Source organism: Doryrhamphus excisus, chromosome 21 (genome assembly GCF_030265055.1).
Source record: "Doryrhamphus excisus isolate RoL2022-K1 chromosome 21, RoL_Dexc_1.0, whole genome shotgun sequence".
Classification (NCBI taxonomy): Eukaryota; Metazoa; Chordata; class Actinopteri; order Syngnathiformes; family Syngnathidae; genus Doryrhamphus; species Doryrhamphus excisus.
Genome location: NC_080486.1, coordinates 10726632 through 10749173, shown reverse-complemented (window position 1 = coordinate 10749173; position 22542 = coordinate 10726632). Strand labels below are relative to the sequence as shown.

The 22542-nt window shown below is 41.3% G+C and overlaps 1 protein-coding gene across 4 annotated transcripts in view; it reads left to right on the top strand.

Annotated features, from left to right (window-relative positions):
• LOC131108537 (protein disulfide-isomerase TMX3-like) overlaps positions 1-22542 on the top strand; it is a 137744-nt gene that overhangs the window by 34855 nt on the left and 80347 nt on the right. For all 4 annotated transcript variants that reach the window (XR_009120480.1, XR_009120479.1, XR_009120477.1 and 1 more), the window contains one exon: positions 454-609. The gene's annotated coding sequence lies outside the window, so the exon portion shown is untranslated. The remainder of the gene's footprint in view (positions 1-453; positions 610-22542) is intronic.

The window sequence follows — 22542 nt, the reverse complement described above, 5'->3', positions numbered from 1 at the left end:
AACCCTCACCTAGGACCTGTTTGTCATGGGTGACCCTAACAGGGGGCATAAAAGCCCCCCCAGGATCATTGGGACACTCAAACTCCTCTACTGCGATAAGGTGGTAGTTCAGGGCGGTAGTTCAGATGTCATCCGGGGGAGACTCCGAGTAGAACCCCTGCTCCGCCGCATTGAGAGGAGCCAGATGAGGTGGCGGATGCCCCCTGGGCGCCTCCCTGGGGAGGTGTTCAGGGCAAGCCCAACCGGTAGAAGACCTCGGGGAAAACCCAGGACACGTTGGAGAGACTATCTCCCCCAACTGGCCTGGGAACGCCTCGGGATCCGCCGGGAGGAGCTGGGCGTCTGCTGCCCCCGCAACCCGATCTCGGATAATCGGTAGAAAATGGATGGATGGATGGTTCTGTCTTTAATGTAAAATGTTGTTCCGCTTTTCTTCTTAAATTCTATTTCTAGAACACGCTGTGGACCAATTAAAAACGCACGTTTGGACGCCCCTGCTCTCCAGGATTCAAACCCTCTGGGTTCTGATGTCGTCATAGAAGGGAAAACCCCTCATCCCCAGGCTTCGCTACACATCTTAAAAGAAAGTGCGACGTGGGAATTATAAAGGTATGCAACACAAACCTTTAAAGCATCTAAAGAGACGGAGTTCTCGTTTAAAATTATTCAAATGCTGAAGAAGAAGAAGAAAAAAAAAGGTTCAAAAGTGTCTACTGTGTCAGTAGTATGCATATATCCCAAACACAGCGACAGTGAACGCACCGCAGACCTTGTTATGTCGGGTAAAAGTGTGGCAATGATTGCGCTTGTCGCCGACGCACGTGAGAAAAAGCGTTGGCTGGAAAAGCGTCTCACAATGCACGTTAAAACGTCGCTTCCGTCTGATCCCCCCCCCCCCCCCCGCCCCCCTCCCGCCGAGATGCGCCGCGCCTCCTCAGAACCGGGATGGGGGAAAAATTTGCCGCTCCCGCTGCGCTCCTCCTCAACAAACATCTGACATTTCCAAGCAGCACTTTGTACTACCTTTTGACTTTCACAAGTACGTGTCTGAGGGCACCTGAAAGGGGTGACACGAGGAAGAAGGCGCCCTCCAAAAATAGTCCGGCTTATTTTTGGATCTTGTGCTCAAAGCTTCTGATTAGCTTGCCTTCATGTTTCGTTCCGTGTCCCTTTTAGCATGAAACGAGCTGTGGCCTTCACTTGCATGCAGAAATATCAACCACTACACGCCAATCACATAATCTTTGGCACCAACTGTGGACTCTTAGCATTACTTGCTCTATTGTGGGTTTTCAAAAATCAATGAATAAATGAATGATTGCTGCTTTGTGGTTTACTATGGCGTATTATGAGTTGAAAAATATTGGACAAAGGAATACTATGCAGTAGTCTGACCACTAGGTGTCAGTATTGTTCCATTATTAAGCCATGCTATCAGTGTCAGCCATATGTCTGATATGATAGAGTGTAAAGAAGTTCTCCCATTCAGTGTGGCAGTGGTAAGTTTTTGGCTTCTTTGTCCCACCCCCACCCTCGTTCATCTCTGGAGTTTGCACGTTTTGTCTGGGTACTCTGGTTTCCTCCCACATTCCAAAAAACATGCTAGGTTAATTAGCGACTCCAAATTGTCCATAGGTATGAATGTGAGTGTGAATGGTTGTTTGTCTATATGTGCCCTGTGATTGGCCCGCCTCTTGCCCCAAGACAGCTGGGATAGGCTCTAGCACCCCCTTGTAAGGATAAACCCACTTGGTTTTAAACCCATTCTTAAGTTTAGAATACTGTAAATAAATTGCATGCTAACTAGTTAGCTTGCTAGCTTGCCTGCGCATTACAATGTGATGTAAATAAAGAATAATAAGAGTATAAAGGGGCGTTATTTAATGTCTGCCGGTTTATATTAGTGGTAACAATTGTATTTAGAAAGTCCATGTACTATTCCATGTACTAGTATTGACTACTGTAAACTACTGTAATTTAGGAGTGTCGTGGGCGGGATGATGGTACAATAAAACTCGTTGTAGGAACAGAACCAGTGCATGAACTGACAATCTTCGGTACCATTGTTGGTACCAGCCATTAATCGTCCAAAAGTAGAACCAACAGAACCCAACACAACATCAACAAAGTATTTGGATGCGTAAAAGCAAGACTACTTTGTTTGAGGGTTGAAAACTTCACATACAGGATCCCCCAAGTGGTTTCTTTCCAGTTCTCCAGTTGGTTTTTACTGTGGAATCGTCTGTCAGGGCAAAAACTGAGCTCATTTTTGAGGTTGCCGAAGTCACTTTCTATCCGCGTTTCCACTCGGTTGCAACTTTGAACATATTCAAACTTACTGCTGAACTGGCTTCCCCGTGTTGGTTCTGTCAACCAAGAATTTGAAGGTCATCTCAAGTTTAGGTTGAGGTCGTGGTTAAGTTCGGAGAAGCACTCGGGTTTATTGCCTCCCCCCAGGCCTCCTTTCGGTCATGGATGTCTTCCTGTCTGCTAGTTGAACTTTTCCGACCTTCTCTGCGCTCTTTTTCACTTTTTTTTTTTTTTGTACTGCTCTGTGAAAACCTGATTAAAAAGAGGCGGACCCATGGATGCGAGCCAATCCCAGGCCAAACGCTCATGCGTGATAATGTCCAAAATGGAATCCCTCCACAGGGCAGCATGCTAAGAATATACGTAGTTCAACTTGTGAAATGTATAATCTGGGATTTTTAATGATGGGAGGAAGGAGTAGGAGGAGTTTTTGGGATTCCAATGTGGTAGCTAATTTTTTTCTTCTTCATGTAAGACACATATTGAAGTATTTCTGTGGGAGGTTATCTTTAGCTGGTTGCAGTAATAAGCACGCTGTTAAGGTTTGGAGGGAAAATAAAATATACCGCTCTTTTCCTTAGATGGAGGTGTTTTGTTTTTATTTTGAACCCAACCCTCATTACCTACCACCTTTTCCATCGGATATCATCCAATTTCCTCCTTTTGCACTGCTGGTAATGACTACTCAGGTCAGAGCGCATCTTTGGTGTAAATATAGGTTGTCTTACATTTATGACTTGTCTTGTCTTGACCTGGGCGGGATGTAAAATAAACCATTCTGGTAGTTCAAGGGTCACATGGACTCCCAGCTTGACTGTTGAATGTGGACTGAATGTAGACTGAATGTAGACTACTTGTTGACTGAATGTAGACTGAATGTAGACTGAATGTTGACGACTTGGTGACTGAATGTTGACTGAATGTTGACGACTTGTTAACTGATTGTTGACTGAATGTTGACGACTTGTTGACGACTTGTTGACGACTTGTTGACGACTTGTTGACTGATTGTTGGCGACTTGTTGACTGATTGTTGACTGATTGTTGACTGAATGTTGACGACTTTTTGACTGAATGTTGACGACTTGTTGACTGAATGTTGACGACTTGTTGACTGAATGTTGACGACTTGTTGACTGAATGTTGACGACTTGTTGACTGAATGTTGACGACTTGTTGACTGAATGTTGACAACTTGTTGACTGAATGTTGACAACTTGTTGACTGAATGTTGACGACTTGTTGACTGCATGTTGACGACTTGTTGACTGAATGTTGACGACTTGTTGACTGAATGTTGACGACTTGGTGACTGAATCTAGACGACTTGGTGACAACTTGTTGACTGAATGTTGACAACTTGTTGACTGAATGTTGACAACTTGTTGACTGAATGTTGACAACTTGTTGACAACTTGTTGACTGATTGTTGACAACTTGTTGGCTACTTGTTGACTGAATGTCGACCGAATGTCGACCGGATGTCGACTCATTGTTGACTCATTGTTGACTCTTGACTGTTTAACATCCTTAAGGACTACGGTTGCATATAAAGTAAACATCTGAGAAGATTTAAATTTGTGAAATTAGCGATCTTTCGTGCTATGATGGGGGTAAAATAAAACATCTCCCCGGGTCCTCTCATATCAGAGTGCCGGAAATAGCATCCAACAGCGCGCGCGGTTCAAGCGGACAGATTTAGACATCAGGCAAAGCGACGACGCGGCATTGCAATGCAGGATCGCGCCTGTTTCCTGACAGAACAGAATGAATAAAGCATCAAGAAGGCTACCTTTTCCTCCTCTGGGTTCCGTCAGCCTGTGACAGCATCGCTGCCAATGGCGGTGTTGTCGTGCGGGCGTCCTACACGCCGGTCATATCAGCAGCTCTGCACCTCAACTTCCATTTCAGGCTGTCTAGTTATTATGCAAAAAACACAACAGTGCTCTTTATATATTATATATAAGCGTTAGCGGTGCGGAACTACGATGTTTATTAGAGCCTTAGCGAAGCAAACCAGCAATTTCTTTGCATTTTTGAGGACCTTAACATGCATAAAAATTCTTGTACGTTCTGATAAACTACAGTTTTTGCCTTATTTTACATAACTTTACTCTTTTGACCCAATCCTGCAAACTATAGCTAAGCTACTTTTTCCTTGAGTGACCTAAACCAAGAAAAATGTCACTACTTTGGTTCCAGAAGCATTTAACCCAAAATAGACCCATGTGTAATTTCCTCATTTAGTCACAGTGCCACCTACTGGTAACAGGAAGTCGCCCAAATGCCACGCCTTATACTGTACCTAAACCGCCTTCCCTGAGGTAATTTATTGACTTATTTTCACATTTATACAAAGCACATTAAAAAGACTGATGATATATGAAAGCATGACGTCCCGCGTGCCGGCCCGACACGCCAGAATTTTTATTTTGCATCTGCCCTTTCTAGCTCCACGTACGACTGCGATGGTAGCAATTTCCTGGATATTTGATGTCTCTCGCCGCTTTTATTCCCCCCCCCCCCACTCTTCTCATTGTGTGCTGTCACGGGACGTCGGCAGGTAGCAGGGGCCGGCTTGATTGGTGTCTCACATCATTAAGGACGGGACCGCAGCACTCGTGTCTGCATGTCTGACATTTTCTAGCTAGACAACAGCAGCCTCGTCGCACTGATAGTATCGCTTGGCTCAAGGCGAGCACGGGGGGGGAAGGCCCGTTGAGAGTTGTCGTTCGAACAACAGCGACACCGGCAGCCGTGTGTAATTGTTTTTGTGTTTTGTGAGACTCATTTCCTCACAGATGAACGCCGTAATCCTCATCCCTTGCTTGTGGTTGCTTTTCGTTGGCGTCAGTTGACATTTTTGATCAAAAATACACGACAGGAATCCCTCGTTTATCACGAGTAAGTGGTTCCAGACCCGACTGTGATAAGTGAATTTCCAAAAAGTGTGATTCCTTTTTTATGAATTGAATATTTTCTTAATTATAGAGCATTAAAAATTTTTTACAACCCTCGTATTACGCAATATAATATACATCATAACAGAAAATAAGCCATTTAACACATAAGCTAGAGGAGTAAACAATGGACAGTAAGTGATGTTTTGGTTTCTATATTTTATATTTTTGTGTTACATCGCATTTCAAATATCACTCCCTTACTTGTATCGCAGTTTTTAAAAATTAATAAATAAATGCTTATTAGTTTTGTGGTTGATTATCAACTATTATTAGCTAAATAATATTGAAGGCCATGTTATGTTAGTTTTCTATTCACTAGGCATCAGTAATGTTACATCATTGAGACACATTAGATTAGATTACCTTCATGACATAGTGAAAAGTTCTCCCACTTAGTGTGAAAGTGGTTTGGCTTCTTGTTTTGTCTTTCCTCCCCCACTCCATTTGAAACTGTTGCTTCAGTAGCATGCTGTGTTTAAAGCGGCAAAGTGTATAGGTGACTATAGGGGTGTTATTTAATATCCGTAGGGCTCTAATTGTTTTTCTATGCTGTATTTAAAATGTTTCATTCATTAATATTGAAATCTACTTCACTTTTGAAGCCGGGTCTTGAGTGAATTAACAGCGATAAACGAGGGACGACTGTATAACCTTTAGAGGTGAACTTTGACATGCGGGCTTTTGATTGAAATTGTTCCGTTTTGTACTTTTTAAGCTAGAGTAAACGGCGGACAGGAAGTCACGTTTTGGTTTCAATTTTGATGTTTTTTGGGGGGATTTTTGTGTTACATCACATTTCAAATATCACTCCCTTACTTGTATCGCAGTTTTTAAAAATTAACGAATAAATACTTATTCGTTTTGTGGTTGATTATCAATTGAGACACATTAGATTAGATTACCTTAATGACATAGTGAAAAGTTCTCCCATTTAGTGTGGAAGTGGTTTGGCTTCTTGTTTTGTCTTTCCTCCCCCACTCCATTTGAAACTGTTGCTTCAGTAGCATGCCGTGTTTAAAGCGGCAAAGTGTATAGGTGACTATAGGGGTGTTATTTAATATCCGTAGGGCTCTAATTGGTTTTCTATGCTCTATTTAAAATGTTTCATTCATTTTTGAAGCCGGGGTCTTGAGTGAATTAACAGCGATAAACGAGGGACGACTATATAACCTTTAGAGGTGAACTTTGACATTCGGAAATTGTTTTGTTTTGTAGTTTTTTACACAACTTCCTGCTCTCTGCCCGAGTAGCTGAATGGTAAACATCACGTGATCCGTGTTTTGTTGACTCTTATCTTTGAGTCGTCACTTTTTTTTTTATCAGTATAACAGGCCGCTATTCCGTGGTCACTGTCACAGTCAGGGCATCAGATTTCGAAAGCCTATGAAATGCCACCGCGGCACCAAATACGTGTCTGAATACTAATCCTGCCTGTCGTAATATTTGCCGTCAGTCTCTATTAAAGTTATCCAGGCAATTTGGAGACAGGAAGGATGATTAATGGAGCTCGTCAATGGTGAGAGCGGCGCCGAAACGCTTGTTGGCTTTAGAAAAAGCGATTTGGTTAATTATTACCACCACGGAGGGGTGCCAAATTAAATTGAAAGCCTTTTTTTTTTTTCAAAAGCAACTCTCTCGACGTGTCGGTGTGGCTGAAACATTTCATCAAATGCGCCGAAGCCCTTCAACGTGACGTTTCTTCTAGTTGATTTAGGGAGCGTCCATAAAAAAAAAAAAAACAAGAAGCGTTCTTGTTTGCTGGATGGAATATGTCTGTTGACTGCTTCAATATTTATGAGCGCGCCTTGTTTTTCCCGAGCATATGTTGCTCCACCGGGGGAGCCTCATCGTGTATGCCAGGGAAACGGAGGAGCACCGACAGTTTAACGTTGTCGGGGTTGTGTGGGTGATTGAACAACATTCCCTTCACCCACGCATCAAAGCAGCCACGACCCTGGCGTTGTTGGAATAATTGATGTTTGAAGTGTATGTATTATGTCACGGCCTGATTATTATTTGGTATTACTGGAGTGTAGGTGGTAGTAACTGCTTGTAATTGTTCACCATGGAGATAATAGGCGGTTATCTTGCGATGTGGTGAAGTCAAGACTACCGAAAGACTATCACAAGCACTATAATATAAATTTTTGTAGTATTTTTTCCATGAAATTATATTTCAAATATATTAATTTAGTATAACATATCTTGGTGGCACTGCTTTTAATACATGTATGTTGGATTTTGGCTTCTATATGTCAATGTAATCTTCCCACGGCCTTCAGAGTTAATGATGCAGGCCCCAGTGTCACAAATAGGGCTGTTTCTTTAACCAATCAGGTTTCAGAACCTCAATATTTTGGTCTGTTGATAGCAGAAACATGACAAACAATTCCGACGCCATCTTGACCGATGGCGCCATCGGTCATGAGGGGTAAAAAAAGCCTGAAGTTCCAAGTTCTTTGTGAGCTCTCTCACTGACGAGGTCCACCTCTGATGCTGAAATAACAGAATTACCGACACGAGGTGTCGTTTATCACGAGTAAGTGGTTCCAGACCCGACTGTGATAAGTGAATTTCCATAAAGTGTGATTCCTTTTTTATGAATTGAATGTTTTCTTAATTATAGAGCATTAAAAAAAACTTTTTACAACGCTCGTATTCCGCAATATAATAAACCTCATAACAGAAAATAAGCCATTTAACACATAAGCTAGAGGAGTAAACAATGGACAGTAAGTGATGTTTTGGTTTCAGTATTTATGGTTTTATTTGGGATTTTTGTGTTACATCACTTTTCAAATATCACTCCCTTACTTGTATCGCAGTTTTTAAAAATTAATGAATAAATATTTATTAGTTTTGTGATTATCAACTATTATTAGCCAAATAATTTCAAAGACCATGTTATGTTAGTTTTCTATTCACTAGGCATCAGTAATGTTACATCATTGAGACACATTAGATTACCTTAATGACATAGTGAAAAGTTCTCCCATTTAGTGTGGAAGTGGTTAGGCTTCTTGTTTTGTCTTTCCTCCCCCACTCCATTTGAAACGGTTGTTCCAAGTTCTTTGTGAGCTCTCTCACTGACGAGGTCCACCTCTGATGCTGAAATAACAGAATTACCGACACAAGGTGGGTGGAAAATAAGGAGACATTGGGTTCTGCCATTATCGCCATGGCAACATAAGCTAGGCGCTGGTTTGATATTGCACTCCGTGCGCCGGCTTGCTCCTGTTAAGAGGAGAGGGTCTCGGGCCTATTGTGTTCCCTGCAAATTGGGGGGCTAAAAGCTTCATGTGTGTGTGTGTGTGTGTGTGTGCAAGCTTCCAGTAGATATCACACGGAAGATGGGAAGGCTCTCCAAGTCAACTGGATTCCGATGCTGAAACAACGGCTTTTGGGGGTCGGGGCTGGATTTTCCACTCGTGATGTGTTATCTGAGCTTTGAGAAAATTCACCCGGAGAACGTTTTGTTTTTGAAGTACCCACGGAGCGAGGCAATCACAAGGATGACAGCCAACTCTCAAGTGCAAAGAAAAGACGGATTTGGGGTAGATTTTCCAGGTATTGCTGGAAGAACGATCAAAATTCCCGAGTCAGAGCACCAAAACACCAAGAAGAGTTTAGAGAAGACGGAGTCCCGTTACGAGTCCAATGAATGGACTCTAATCCCTCGTTTATTGCGGGTAATTGGTTCCACAACAAACTGTGATAAGTGAATTTCTGCAAAGTAGGATTCCTCATTCATAAATTGAATATTTTTGTATTTAGAACGTCGAAACCCTGTTTAAAATCCTCTTTTTAAAACATTAGAGCCCTCCAAAAATGAACTAACACCCCTATAGTCACCTTTACACACCTACCTCATACCTGTTTTCCTTATCTAGACAGGAAGAGGGTTCACTCTGTGCATTTCAGCACCTTGAACAACAGCATGAACGGATTTAGTCAGTTTGTCATAGTCTCTTTGTTTCGGTGGGCGGAGGCGGGGCCACTGGCATACACACAAAAGAGTGTAACATTGTAAAAATATTGATTAGATTGCTTTGTATTGTCATTTCCTATCCAAGTTAAAATCAGGTCTTGTCTCCTTCTTGTAGACTCAAGTGTGACAAAATCGGGTAAATGAGCCATGTAACACATAAATAAGACTCTGCGGACAGGAAGTGATGTTGCCTCTGGTGAGAAATCAAACCTGGAACCAGAATTCACAACCTCTATATGTGTATTATTGTAAATATTGACATTTTTATGCTTGAAAATGCTGAATTTAGGCCCCAAAAATAGCTTAAATATGTAAATATTTTAAGGCTGCACGGTGGTCGAGTGGTTAGCGCGCAGACTTCACAGGCTAGGAGACCCGAGTTCAATCCATCCATCCATCTCTGTGTGGAGTTTGCATGTACTCCATTTTCCTCCCACATTCCAAAAAAACATGCTAGGCTAATTAGCGACTCCAAATTGTCCATAGGTATGAATGTGAGTGTGAATGGTTGTTTGTCTATATGTGCCCTGTGATTGGCTGGCCACCAGTGTATACTATGAAAATACACTTTTAACATTTTACATGCAGAAAACAATGCAAAATAGTGATGGATAAATGACGATTTAATATTACTTTTGCCTTTTATTTATTGAAGAATCTTGTTGCCGGATGTCTGGTGCTTGTGTGTCTCACCCAGTGACCAATACATATCATGACATATCATATATATATATATATATATCAAGACAGCTGGGATAGGCTCCAGCACCCCAAGCGACCCTCGTGAGGATAAGCGGTAGAAAATGAATGAATATATTTTCTGACTAATAGGCCGTAATTAACTTTTAACGAGCATAATTTATTAATACATTTATTTTGGAATTTGAACTGTGGCGACGAGGGACGACTGTACATGACGTACGATGTTGACTGTATTCTGATTTTGTCCGTCCACAGACTTAACCGACTTAACGCTCTTGCCGTGGCTTGCTAAAGTCCTAAATCCGAGATTTTACTCAAGAGTCGGTGCTTTGTTAGCATGATCTCAGCTCGTATGGAGCCTATCCCAGCTGTCTTCGGGCGAGAGGCGGGGTATACACCCCGGACTAGTTGCCAGCCAATCACAGACGAGGGATGTTTCCGGTATTTCTCCAGTAAGTACACGTCAATGCGACAGCGATACATGATGTATTTGTGGCAGTTAGCATCCCGGGCGGGAGCCTCATTCCTAATTCATGGCTTTAAATGACTTCCAATTAGGATCCAATTAAGACGTTTTAACTTTGCTCCAAATCAAGTGTGACAAACGCGTACTTAAATTAGCCAAAGCGAAAACGATTGCTGCATAAAAATGAGATGCGACATTGCTACGCAAATCCCTAAATTCTCGACCATGGCGTTTTTCAAAATGGAAAAAACAAATTAGATTGGGCGTCCTTTTTGTCGCTCTTCGTGTGTGTGTGTGTGTGTGTGTGTTGTGAGAATCTATCAATTGCAGATAGTCTTTGGTGATTTCACCAGCGATAGACAATGATTTAATTTAAATTGCACAAAGCGCTCTCTTCTGCTTTGCCTTCCATTGATGTTGCTTGAAACGCCGCCCCGGCCCGGCGTCGCCACGGGAGATATTCATCGAGTAGCCGCGGGAAGCTGTGTGGCCACATCGATTGAGCGCCGCGTGGCAGAATCCCTCGCTCATACCAATGATGCTCGAACCGCTGCACAAAGTGAAGAGAAGGAGAAGGAGAGGTTCTTGATTGAACTGACTCACAGACGACCCCAAACGACTCTTTTTTTTTAAAGCGGAGGAAAACAAGACTTTTGGTCATCAGGGATGTTTAGACTGGATGGGAGGAGGACACAAATCATTCCCGCTGACAATCTCGTATCATAAATAATATCCAATTACCCGTGTTCGATGCCGTAACACGTTTGTAATGAGTCTTATATCAATCAGTGGGATGAATCGCCGCCTTCTGTGAAACAGAGCTTGAAATGCTTGTTTTATCGCTACTAAGAATGCCGAAACCACACAGCGATTATCGCCGGTAGAATAGTTGTCATATCGGTTGACGAATAAATTCGAACTTGGCGTGACCTGTAATTTTTTAGTTTTATCCTCCATAAGACCATAATCGCTTTGAACAGACCGGTCCAACATCCGTATGCATTTATCGGCAGACCAAAACAAGCAAAAAGTGTTTAAGGTGCGTTTAAGGTCCACACACATTTCTCGCCATCAAAAAGTGTCGGCGGGCAAAGCGGCACCCACCCAAAGGACCCCGTTTAACCGCTATCTCTTACAGTGCTGTTATCATTGAAATTGTATTTTTCTTGGCAGGAAGGTCCCCCCCCCCCCCCCCCCCCAAAAAAAAAGCACATGTTTGATATGATGCGTCAGAACTATTTTGGTGTCAACACCTCCCAGTTCGACTTTCCAGGAATGCTGTTTTTTTGGGGGGGGGCAGTGTTTAAATTTCTGCTTGATTCTGGTTCTCAATTATTATTATTTTTGACAGTTTTTGCCTATTGTCTGGGATTTAAATGGCAATTTTAATATTTTATGTATATATATGCGTGTATAAATAAATATTAAATATATTAAATAAATATATATTATAATATTACATAATATTATTATGTAGTATATATATTATATAAATATGTATTTCACAATATTTTCAAATCTGATTTTGTCCATCCCCAGACTTAACAGACTAACGCTCTCGCTGTGGCTTGCTAAAGTCCTAAATCCGAAATCTAAATCCGAGTCTGTACTCTGTGTTTGTTTGATGCTATCCCTGAAAATGCTAGAAATGTTAGTATAATTGTTAGCATGCTAACATTGACGTGCTAACATGCTAACACCTAGCATAATTGCGCAAAGTGTTTGTAAAGATCCTATCCCTGAAAATGCCAGAAATGTTAGTATAATTATGTTAGCATGCTAACACTGACATGCTAGCATACTAACACCTAGCATAACAGCGCAAAGTGTTTGTAAAGATCCTATCCCTGAAAATACCAGAAATGTTAGTATAATTGTTAGCATGCTAACATTGACGTGCTAACATGCTAACACCTAGCATAATTGCGCAAAGTGTTTGTAAAGATCCTATCCCTGAAAATGCCAGAAATGTTAGTATAATTATGTTAGCATGCTAACACTGACGTGCTAGCATGCTAACACCTAGCATAATAGCGCAAATTGTTTGTAAAGATCCTATCCCTGAAAATGCCAGAAATGTTAGTATAATTATGTTAGCATGCTAACATTGACATGCTAGCATGCTAACACCTAGCATAATAGCACAAAGTGTTTGTAAAGATCCTATCCTTGAAAATGCTAGAAATATTAGTATAATTATGTTAGCATGCTAACATTGACGTGCTAGCATGCTAACACCTAGCATAATAGCGCAAAGTGTTTGCAAAGATCCTATCCCTTCAAAAAATGCTAGAAATGTTAGTATAATTTTGCTAGCATGCTAACATTGACGTGCTAACATGCTAATACCTTGCATGATACCGCTAAGTGTCTGCATAACTTCATATTTATGTAAATAGTTTTTAGAAACCGGAGTACCCGGAGAAAACCCACGCATGCACGATATACTGTACAGTATTTATTTATGCATCAATGATCCCTTTGTGGGTTGAACCCTCCCACCACTCCAGCCCACACCTTCATTAGTATTCATGAAGTCCTCTTGTTTGTATGGCCATCATCTTATCATTTTTTTTTTTTTTTACGCGACATGAATATCATGCTCCTGATAAAACAATATGGACTCTACATACCATGTTTGCTTTTCAACGTTTTGTGATGCTTGATGTTCCAGGCCACTTTATCGCTTTACCGCGAACAAACGAAGGGTGTTTTAAGTACTACTTTTTGCGTGTGGGTGTGAACGGGCGGTTTTGCAACAGCTGCCGCGGGCGGAAACGCCGTCTTTTTAACACTTGGCTAGTCTCTACGCTCGCTTGTGCGCTTTTTATGGCTCCAACATGCATTTTTTTTTTTTGGTCGCATATCGAAGCAGCGAGCATTTGAAAGTGGGGCCACTGCGAATAAATTTAAGAGAGGGGTGGGGGGGGGGGGTATCGGGAACAGTGAGTTCCATGAAACGGAACACTTTAATTAACGTGCTCTTGGATGTTTTGCAGCCGCAATTACGCTGCTTTGTTGCATCCGGGGCCGCATATTCCGGGGACATGCTGTGCTTTTGTGTGTTGGATAGTGTTTACACATGATGTTCCCGGTTAGCCGCTTGAACAGCGAGATGAATACCCCCCCTCGGAAAAAAATTTCCATGATACAACTCAACATGATTGGGGTATCTTTAGCATTTTGTAGTCGAGTTAGCTGAGGCACTTTTGTGTAGTAAACCATTTAACCTGCTGCCACTTCCCATTAAGCCCACGTCCCTATGATACCTCGGTAATTAGAACCCTCAGCAAGGTTCCAAAAGTGAAACAATGTTAGGGCTGGACATGCGGGTAATATCCTTGACAGGACAGAGCTTCAGGCTAACGCTATTAGCAGGTTTGGCAGAGCAGTAAATTGGCCCTTGTGATATACGGTCCCCTTTAAAATGTTACTACGCTCTTCTTTTTACTGTACACAATAAAGTATCCCCAAGGTAAAGTAACTTTGCTAAGACGTATAGTAGGCCTGGGGAAAGTTCTACCCTAGTTGTTGCCCACCTGAGTATTTACGGAAATGGATTTAGGCCAGAAAGTGCCACTGGCTGTGCCACTTTGACTCCTATTATGGGATGGGAATGTTTCCAGTGGTTATCTGCAGCCAAAGTCATATTAGCAAGTGTGTAGCATTGGGTGGGTTGTTTTTGCAATTCTATTCTCAACAAAAATATAAATGCATTTTTGAAGAACTGACCTGAAAAGGACTATTTTGCTGAAATATTATTCACAAATCTGTGTAAATCCATGCTTTGGCTACAATAAAAAAAGGCTACTTCATAATGCAGTTTAACTGCCTTTAACTTCCTTATATGGAAATACTGTAATTTTAGGTAAGCATCAGGCAGAAGTGGTTGGAGTTACTGATTCCCAGCCAGTCATCCGCGAAACTGTTGATAAAGTTTGAAGCCTTTACAGCCTTTTGAGTTGTTACAAGCTGTAACAGTTGATCAATGTCCTAATTGCTTATTAGGTTATAATAAGTAATGGTTTAATTTCATTTGAACATGCATCAGATTACAATTGAATGCATCACATAATCAGTTCACAGTTCCTTATGTCCGAAAGGAGTAGGAAGAAGCAAAGCTTATTAAATCCTACCCCTCCATCGGGTACTTTTACAGTCAGGAACTGTTACATTTGTTCACTTCCTGCTTTCCTAATATAATTCCAAAGTTTTTTTTTAATAATTTAATTTAATTTAATTTAATTTAATTTTTAATTTAATTTAATTTAATTTAATTTAATTTTTACTTTAATTTAACATTAAAGTAGTTAAAGTACAAGGTGATATGACCATCCAATGACATAATGGGTACCATAGTAAGTGTCAATATAGTGATATATATAGCACATCACGACTGGCTCAAAACTCTTCATCCTTGTATTTAGCAAACATCAACTGCTTGTATTGTTTCTTGAATTCTCTCATCGTTGTGCATTGTTTGAGGGTCTTACTCATTTCATTCCATAGTTTGATTCCACATACTGAAAGGCTATGGCTTTGTAACGTAGTCCTCGCAAATTTAGTTCTTCCCTGAGATCATATTTCTTTTGTGATCGAAGAAAAAGGGTTTCGGCAGCTGTCTGGAAGTCCTCCGGAGCTCTTAGGACTGAGACCAATCACAGCATAGTGGGAGGAGTAAATTAAATAGACCGTATGGGCGGGAGGCAGGAAATCCATGGTAATGCTACCAAAACATTTGCAGAATCTGGAAGATCTAAAAAGCTTTCTGCGTGGACGATGTTGTCGGTCCTCTTTAGTTCAACTCTTGTCTTGTTTGGAACCACCCCTCTCCAAAGTTTCATGGAAGCCAGACTTAAAGCGCGACAACCGAGCGGCTAACTGCTTAACAGCATTCACCATATGCCGCTTCCTGTCTTGCCTGTCTGCCTGACAGCACTTTGTTGTTGTTTTGGTCGTTTCTAATTAACTTCCGGGAAGATCCTGTTTGCCCATCTTAACATGCTTTGACTTGTTTGCGGGAACAGCAATTAACCTTTGCTGCCACACGAGGTCAAAGACAAAACAGGAAGAAGGCAGCACACGCATTTCCTGTAATTTAATCGGTCATCCATGCTTTTTAATACAACTGATCAGCAGCAGAGAAATTGTCACATGTGATACATCTCACTAGCTGCAGGCTACACTTTGATGCAAGTGCATGTTCAACAAGGAAAAGACCGTAGAATAGATTTATTGTGACTCGCTTGACAATTATCATACTTTTATTGTTAGAGGAGACATAAAGCTGTCCTATGAAATGTATTCTACGCTCCTCAGCTGCGGGTTGCCAGTGGCAACCGTCATCATGTCAAAAAAAGTCCGACGCTGAGACGTTTGTGCCTTCTTGTGTATTATTTAGCTCCAGACAGATTGGATTTATTACATGTGGATTTCATCCTTGGCATGCAATCCCGCCCATGAATTTTCTGCATCGGGGAAACAAATCCTCTGGTTGCAATAAATCACAGGAAAGATTTTCAAAAAGCAGCGGCGAGAGAATTCCGAGGCGGGTTTCCAACGTCGCTAATTGTCACTCTGGTTTCCGGAAGCATCCTCCCAATTACTAGTTCTAGAAGCTATTATTTGAAGGTGAAATTACATAATTTTGTATTAAAGAGTGCCTTAGATTAGCTATGGAAAACATCATGGTGTTGCTAACATGGAATTTTTCGCTTTGTCGAAACATTTTTTGTTTCGGTCTGAATGACTACTCGGGTAAATTAGCAACCGTATCATCTTAGCTTCTTTTCAATCAATCAATTAACTCCAGTCGTCTACCCTCGCTAGCCTCGTATATATGGACCCAAATATTCCAATTGCATTCGGTTTATTTGCTCAAACGGAAAGAATCTAACCTTTGTATACACCTCATTCCGAAAGAAAAGTGCCAAACCGAATGAACATACAATCGGATTCATATTGGTTGAATATTCCTTTCCCCAATCTGATCTGCCACGTATACATGGACCCAAATATTCCAATTGCATTCGGTTTGTTTGCTCAAACGGCAAGAATTTAACTTTTGTAATCAACTGATTCCGAAAGAAAAGTGTCAATCCGATTTAACACACAATCGGATTCACATTGGTGGAATATTCCTTTCCCCAATCCAATTAGCCATGTATACATGGACCCAAATATTCCAATTGCATTCGGTTTATTTGCTCAAACGGAAAGAATCTAACCTTTGTATCCATCTCATTCCGATAAAAATAAGTGTCAATCCGAATGAACATACATTCGGATTCACATTGGTTGAATATACCTTTCCCCAATCTGTTTAGTCATGTATACATGGACCCAAATAGTCCAATTGCATTCGGTTTATTTGCTCAAACGGAAAGAATTGAACCTTTGTATACACCTGATTCCGATTAAAAAAAACTGCCAATCCAAATGATCATATAATGATCGGATTCACAGGGGTGGAATATTCCTTTCCCCAATCGATTGAGGTATCTTGTACCCGCTCAAACGGAAACTTGTCTGGGTGCGTTCTTCTTCTGTTGTTTATTGGCGTTTGTTGGCAAGCTTTCGGTGTGCATTAGCGCCATCTGTGGAACAGAATCTAAACACAATCTAATATCAATCGGCACTGGACTGATGCGGATGGTTTATTTTTGATTCAAACTAAATTTCAAGACTGGATGAATGGAAAAACTGGCAATACGGACAAAAAACTCTGGGATGCCGTTATCACGTCATGTTGATGTTTACGTTTTACTGCGCATGCCCCATTGACTATTCCATTTGATTATAGCGCCGCATGTAGACAAGATATTGGAATATTCCTTTCCATGAATACCATTGTTTTTGGAAAGATTCCATTCGGAAAGAGGAAAAACTAGATGGTCAGTAGGGACGCAGGTCTTGTCATTTCGGGTTGTGATATCTCGGCACCCCATCTCCAATGCAGAGAACATCTCCAAACATCTCTGGCAGCCGCAATGAGCAGGCATCTGGAGCAAACATCTATGTGTACAGATATCAGACGCCATGCCAGTGAAATATGAATTAGCATATAAGTAGCACTGCTTGGCAAAGGGCTCCATCGACCTTGGCGCTGAACCACTCCATGGCCCATTACCAGGATTCTGCAGCCGGTTCCTTATTCGAAAACTCCAAAGCCACAAAGCTTGTTGGTGGAACTTAAACTTTCGTGGACAGAAATCCTTTACGTGACTCCTGATGTTGAATAGGACCAACGCAGCGCTCGTAGGCGCCAAGCAAGGACTGTCAGTCAGCATCAGAGCAAACGTCTAGCGGTGCTGATTGATTGGGAGGTCTATCTCATCCAAGACCTTAGAGTGTTTTCTCCTCATGGAGCCATCAGGAATCCTTTTTCCAATTGTTTTTCTCGGCACCGGCAGATCGAGACAGACAAGCGAAGAGATGGGGGGGGCTTCTTTGCAGTCACGTTTTAATAAGACAGATGAGATAGAAAACCGAAGCTTTGAGGAGGAAGGCAAATAATGAGACACCAGGCTGAGTCTGGGCCATATTGCGACCGAATCAATTGACGATTAGCGCCTGGAGCCCCCCCCTAGCGAAAATGCATCTATCTTCAGCTAAAGCGATACGGAGGTCAGAGATGTGCACTGGCGTCAGATGTGCGGCGATACCGTCCCGTGCTGTCTCCTCGGGCACGATGGAGCTTTTGTTCTTAATGGCGCAATACGTCAAGGCGGACATAACTGTCAGCCGCCCACCACTGCTGCAACTGGTGATGTTTCATGGCTATTGCATCATGATGGGAAGAGGGGTTGGGGGGGCGGGGGGGTACAATCACACAAGCGATCTGTTGGTGTGTCTGAATGGGCCACTAAGTCAACTCTATGCAGTGGCACATCTACAGTGTCTCATCTATAGCATATATATCTATCCATCTATCAGTTGGGTAGCCAATATCTTTGCTAGCGAGTGGCTATACTAATTTATCTTTATGTTTTATTGTTTTAAGAAAGCTAGCAACTTCCTGGAGATCATCCTGGAGAATGCAGTAAACATTCCAATCAACTGCTGAGTCTTAAGTCTTCTCTTAAGGAACGCTGGGTCAAAAAACGTTGGCAAGCTTTATTAATTATTAATGCTCGGTGTTAGCATGCTAATGTTAGCATTGCTAGCATGTTAAGATTAGCATAGCGGCATTTTTAGACATTTACATGTGGCACTATGCAATGTTTGCATGCCCTTGTTAGCATGTTAGCATTGCTGGCATGCATGGCCCTCTGGGGAAAAAGTGGATGGAATTTTTGGACTAAAGCATGTTAGCCATGCTAGCATACTAACATTAGCATAGTAGCATTTTTTAAATCCATTTTCATAAGTAGACACATAAAGACTTTGGACTATCATGCTCAGTGTTGGCATGCTAATGTTAGCATTGCTATCATGTTAAAATTAGCATAGCAGCATTTTTAGACATTTTCATAGCTAGACGCATACATGAACACGTGGCACCATGCAATGTCTGCATGCCCTTGTTAGCATGTTAGCATTGTTGGCATGCATGGCCGTGGGGAAAAAGCTTGGACACTAAGGTGTAAAACTTATACGAGTGAATGGAATTTTTGGACTAATGCATGTTAGCCATGCTAGCATGCTAACATTAGCATAGTAGCATTTCTTTCATCCTTTTTCATAGGTATACACACATAAAGACTTTGGACTATCATGCTCGGTGTTAGCATGCTAATGTTAGCATTGCTATCATGTTTAAAATTAGCATAGCTGCATTTTTAGACATTTTCATAGCTAGACGCATACATGAACACGTGGCACTATGCAATGTTTGCATGCCCTTGTTAGCATGTTAGCATTGCTGGCATGCATGGCCCTCTGGGGAAAAAGTGGATGGAATTTTTGGACTAGCATAGTAGCATTTCTTTCATCCATTTTCATAGGTATACACAAATAAAGACTTAGGACTATCATGCTCGGTGTTAGCATGCTAATGTTAGCATTGCTATCATGTTAAGATTAGCATAGCGGCATTTTTTTAGACATTTTCATAGCTAGACGAATACATGAACACGTGGCACTATGCAATGTTTGCATGCCCTTGTTAGCATGTTAGCATTGCTAGCATGCATGGCCCTCTGTGGGAAAAAGCTTGGACACTAAGGTTTAAAACTTATTGTGAGTGAATGGAATTTTTGGACTAAAGCATGTTAGCCATGCTAGCATGGAATGACTCGTCTTGACTCGCACATTTATCGTATTAATGCTGGCTTGTGCAGTTTGGTCCGTACCGCAATTCCAGCATTGGTTCTGTTGTGGCCGTGTTGAGCAATAGATATACTTTCCCATGCGATCCCTCTAATTATGGCCTGCTTTCTTTGTCACATGTGGTGGGCCCGGCTTGGTCGATTAGACGGCGCCTCCAGTTCTTCTATGCGGGCCCCCCTTCCCTATTTTCCTGTGTAGATGCTTCAGTTTATCTGTAAGAAATGGAAGCATTTGTCAACAAGACGCAGCCCCAACAGAGCTGGAAGATAAAGCGTCCGCCTGGGCGGGCTGCGCCCCCGCGATACGGGGCACAAATGGAGGAATGGAAGCATCCTGTTTGGATCTCCCCACTGCTCTGATAAGGGTGTGGTGTTTGTGTGGATTCACGGTCATGGAGTGAGGTGAATTTAAAAGTTCGGGGTGTGACCTTTATGGGTGTCTGACCGTATTCTGTTTTTTAATGAAAGGTCTAAAGCTAGAAATATTAAAGAAAAAACACATTTTAACTCATAATTTAATGATATATACACTTGGGACTATCATGCTCGGTGTTAGCATGCTAATGTTATCATTGCTAGCATGAGCATAGTAGCATTTTTAGCCATTTTCCAAGGTAGGCATATGAACACATGGCATTATTATGCTGTGTTTGCATGCTAATGTTAGCATTGCTAACATGCTAACATTAGCATAGGAGCATTTCTTTAATCCATTTTCATAGGTATACACATACAAAGACTTAGGACTATCATGCTCGGTGTTAGCATGCTAATGTTAGCATTGCTATCATGTCCAGATTAGCATAGCGGCATTTTCATAGCTAGACACATACATGAACACTTTTCACTTTGCTATGTGTTTGCATGCCCTTCTTCGCATGTTAGCATTGCTAGCATGCATGGCCCTCTGAGGAAAAAGCTTGGACACTAAGGTTTAAAACTTACGAGTGAATGGAATTTTTAGACTAAAGCATGTTAGCCATGCTAGCATGCTAACATTAGCATAGTAGCATTTCTTTAATTCATTTTCATACGTATACACATATAAAGACTTAGGACTATCGGTGTTAGCATGCTAATGTTAGCATTGCTATCATGTGACGATTAGCATAGCGGCATTTTTAGACATTTTCATAGCCAGACGCATACATGAACACGTGGCACTATGCTATGTTTGCATGCCCTTGTTAGCATGTTAGCATTGCTAGCATGCATGGCCCTCTGTGTGGAAAAAATCTGAACACTAAGGTGGAATTTTTAGACTAAAGCATTGAGTATAAAGTATAAAGTATAAAGCTTTGATCAGTTACTCCGCTTCCCTCCATTTGTCAAGTTCACACCTTGTACTCGTGTACTTTTTCCTAAAAAGAGTACACTTGAAAGAAGTGTAAATTTGGCAGCTGTTAACAACAACAAAAAACAACCTCTGGGTGAGATTAGAAGGACCCCCATTATTTGATGGAGGGAGTGATGCCAAGAAGCGAGACAGATTTTTGGCTGTAATTGAGGAGAACAAGTCATTTATTAAACAACGGCCCCTCTTTTTTTTCTTTCTTTCCAAGCTGCCAGACATCAACAAAACACTTGACACATAAATGAGGTCCTCATTACAAAGTGACAACTGGAGTGGCTGAGAGGCTTTTAACTCAAAAGCGGAAAAACAATGCACTTTTGTTGTTTGTCGTGATGATTCCTTCACAATGGAAAATGTATAAAGAGTGTCAGTTTTATTTATTTTTTTTAGCATGAGCCTTTGTTGGCTTGTTTGTTTAGTCATTAGTGTGTTGAAGCGTGTGAACCCTGATGCAAAATAAGCATTCTGTTGTGCAGCAGCACAGAACACCCCGACTGAGGTTTTTTTTTTTTTTTTTTTTTTACAACGGGACGCAGGATGCCCTCCTCTTTTGCCACGTAAACACATTCAAAAGCCCCGTGATATCAATGAGATCTCCCGCCGAAAACACAATTTCAAGGTCTGCTTAACGCGTGAAAAGGCGATGATGCGTTGCCATTTAAAAAGAAACCAATATGCTGTTTTTTGTCGTCGCTTTGGAGGACAACCTGTGATAATTCAGGTGGGGAGCGGAGATTTTCAAGCTTTTTAACAATGGTTTAACTCCTAATGTGTAAATTACCCATAGTTCCATAGTTAAAATGCAATAGAGGCTGTCACTGATTGCATCTACCTCAAGATTATATATTTTTTCTCACCCAAAAAATATTACTGGCTCCATGTTTTTTCCTACAGGTATGCAGTAATCCCTTGTTTATTGGTGCCAGATCTGGCTGTGATAAGTGAATTTCTGTGAAGTAGGATTCCTTATTTACAAATGGAATATTTTCATATTTTTTTTTACATTAGAGCCTTCTAGACATGAAATAACACCCCTATAGTCATGTTTATACTTATATTATTATTTTGCATCTATATTGCAACTGGAGGAGCTGAGTGAGGGACTGACAGGAAGTGATGTAATAGGTTCAGGGTTGAGTTTCAGCTCGGTGTGTTGGTGTGTTTAAAATTATTGTGCCTTTTTTGGATTATTAGAGCCCTCTATACATGAAATAACACCCCTATAGTCAGAGTTGAGTTTCAGATCGGTGTATTAATTCAAGGTTATTGTGCTTTTTTTTACATTATTAGAGCCCTCTATACATGAAATAACACCCCTATAGTCATCTTTATACTTATATTATTGTTTTGCTGCTGGAGGAGCTGAGTGAGGGACTGACAGGAAGTGATGTAATAGGTTCAGAGTTGAGTTTCAGCTCGGTGTGTTGTATTTATTCAAGGTTATTGTGCTTTTTTTACATTATTAGAGCCCTCTAGACATGAAATAACAC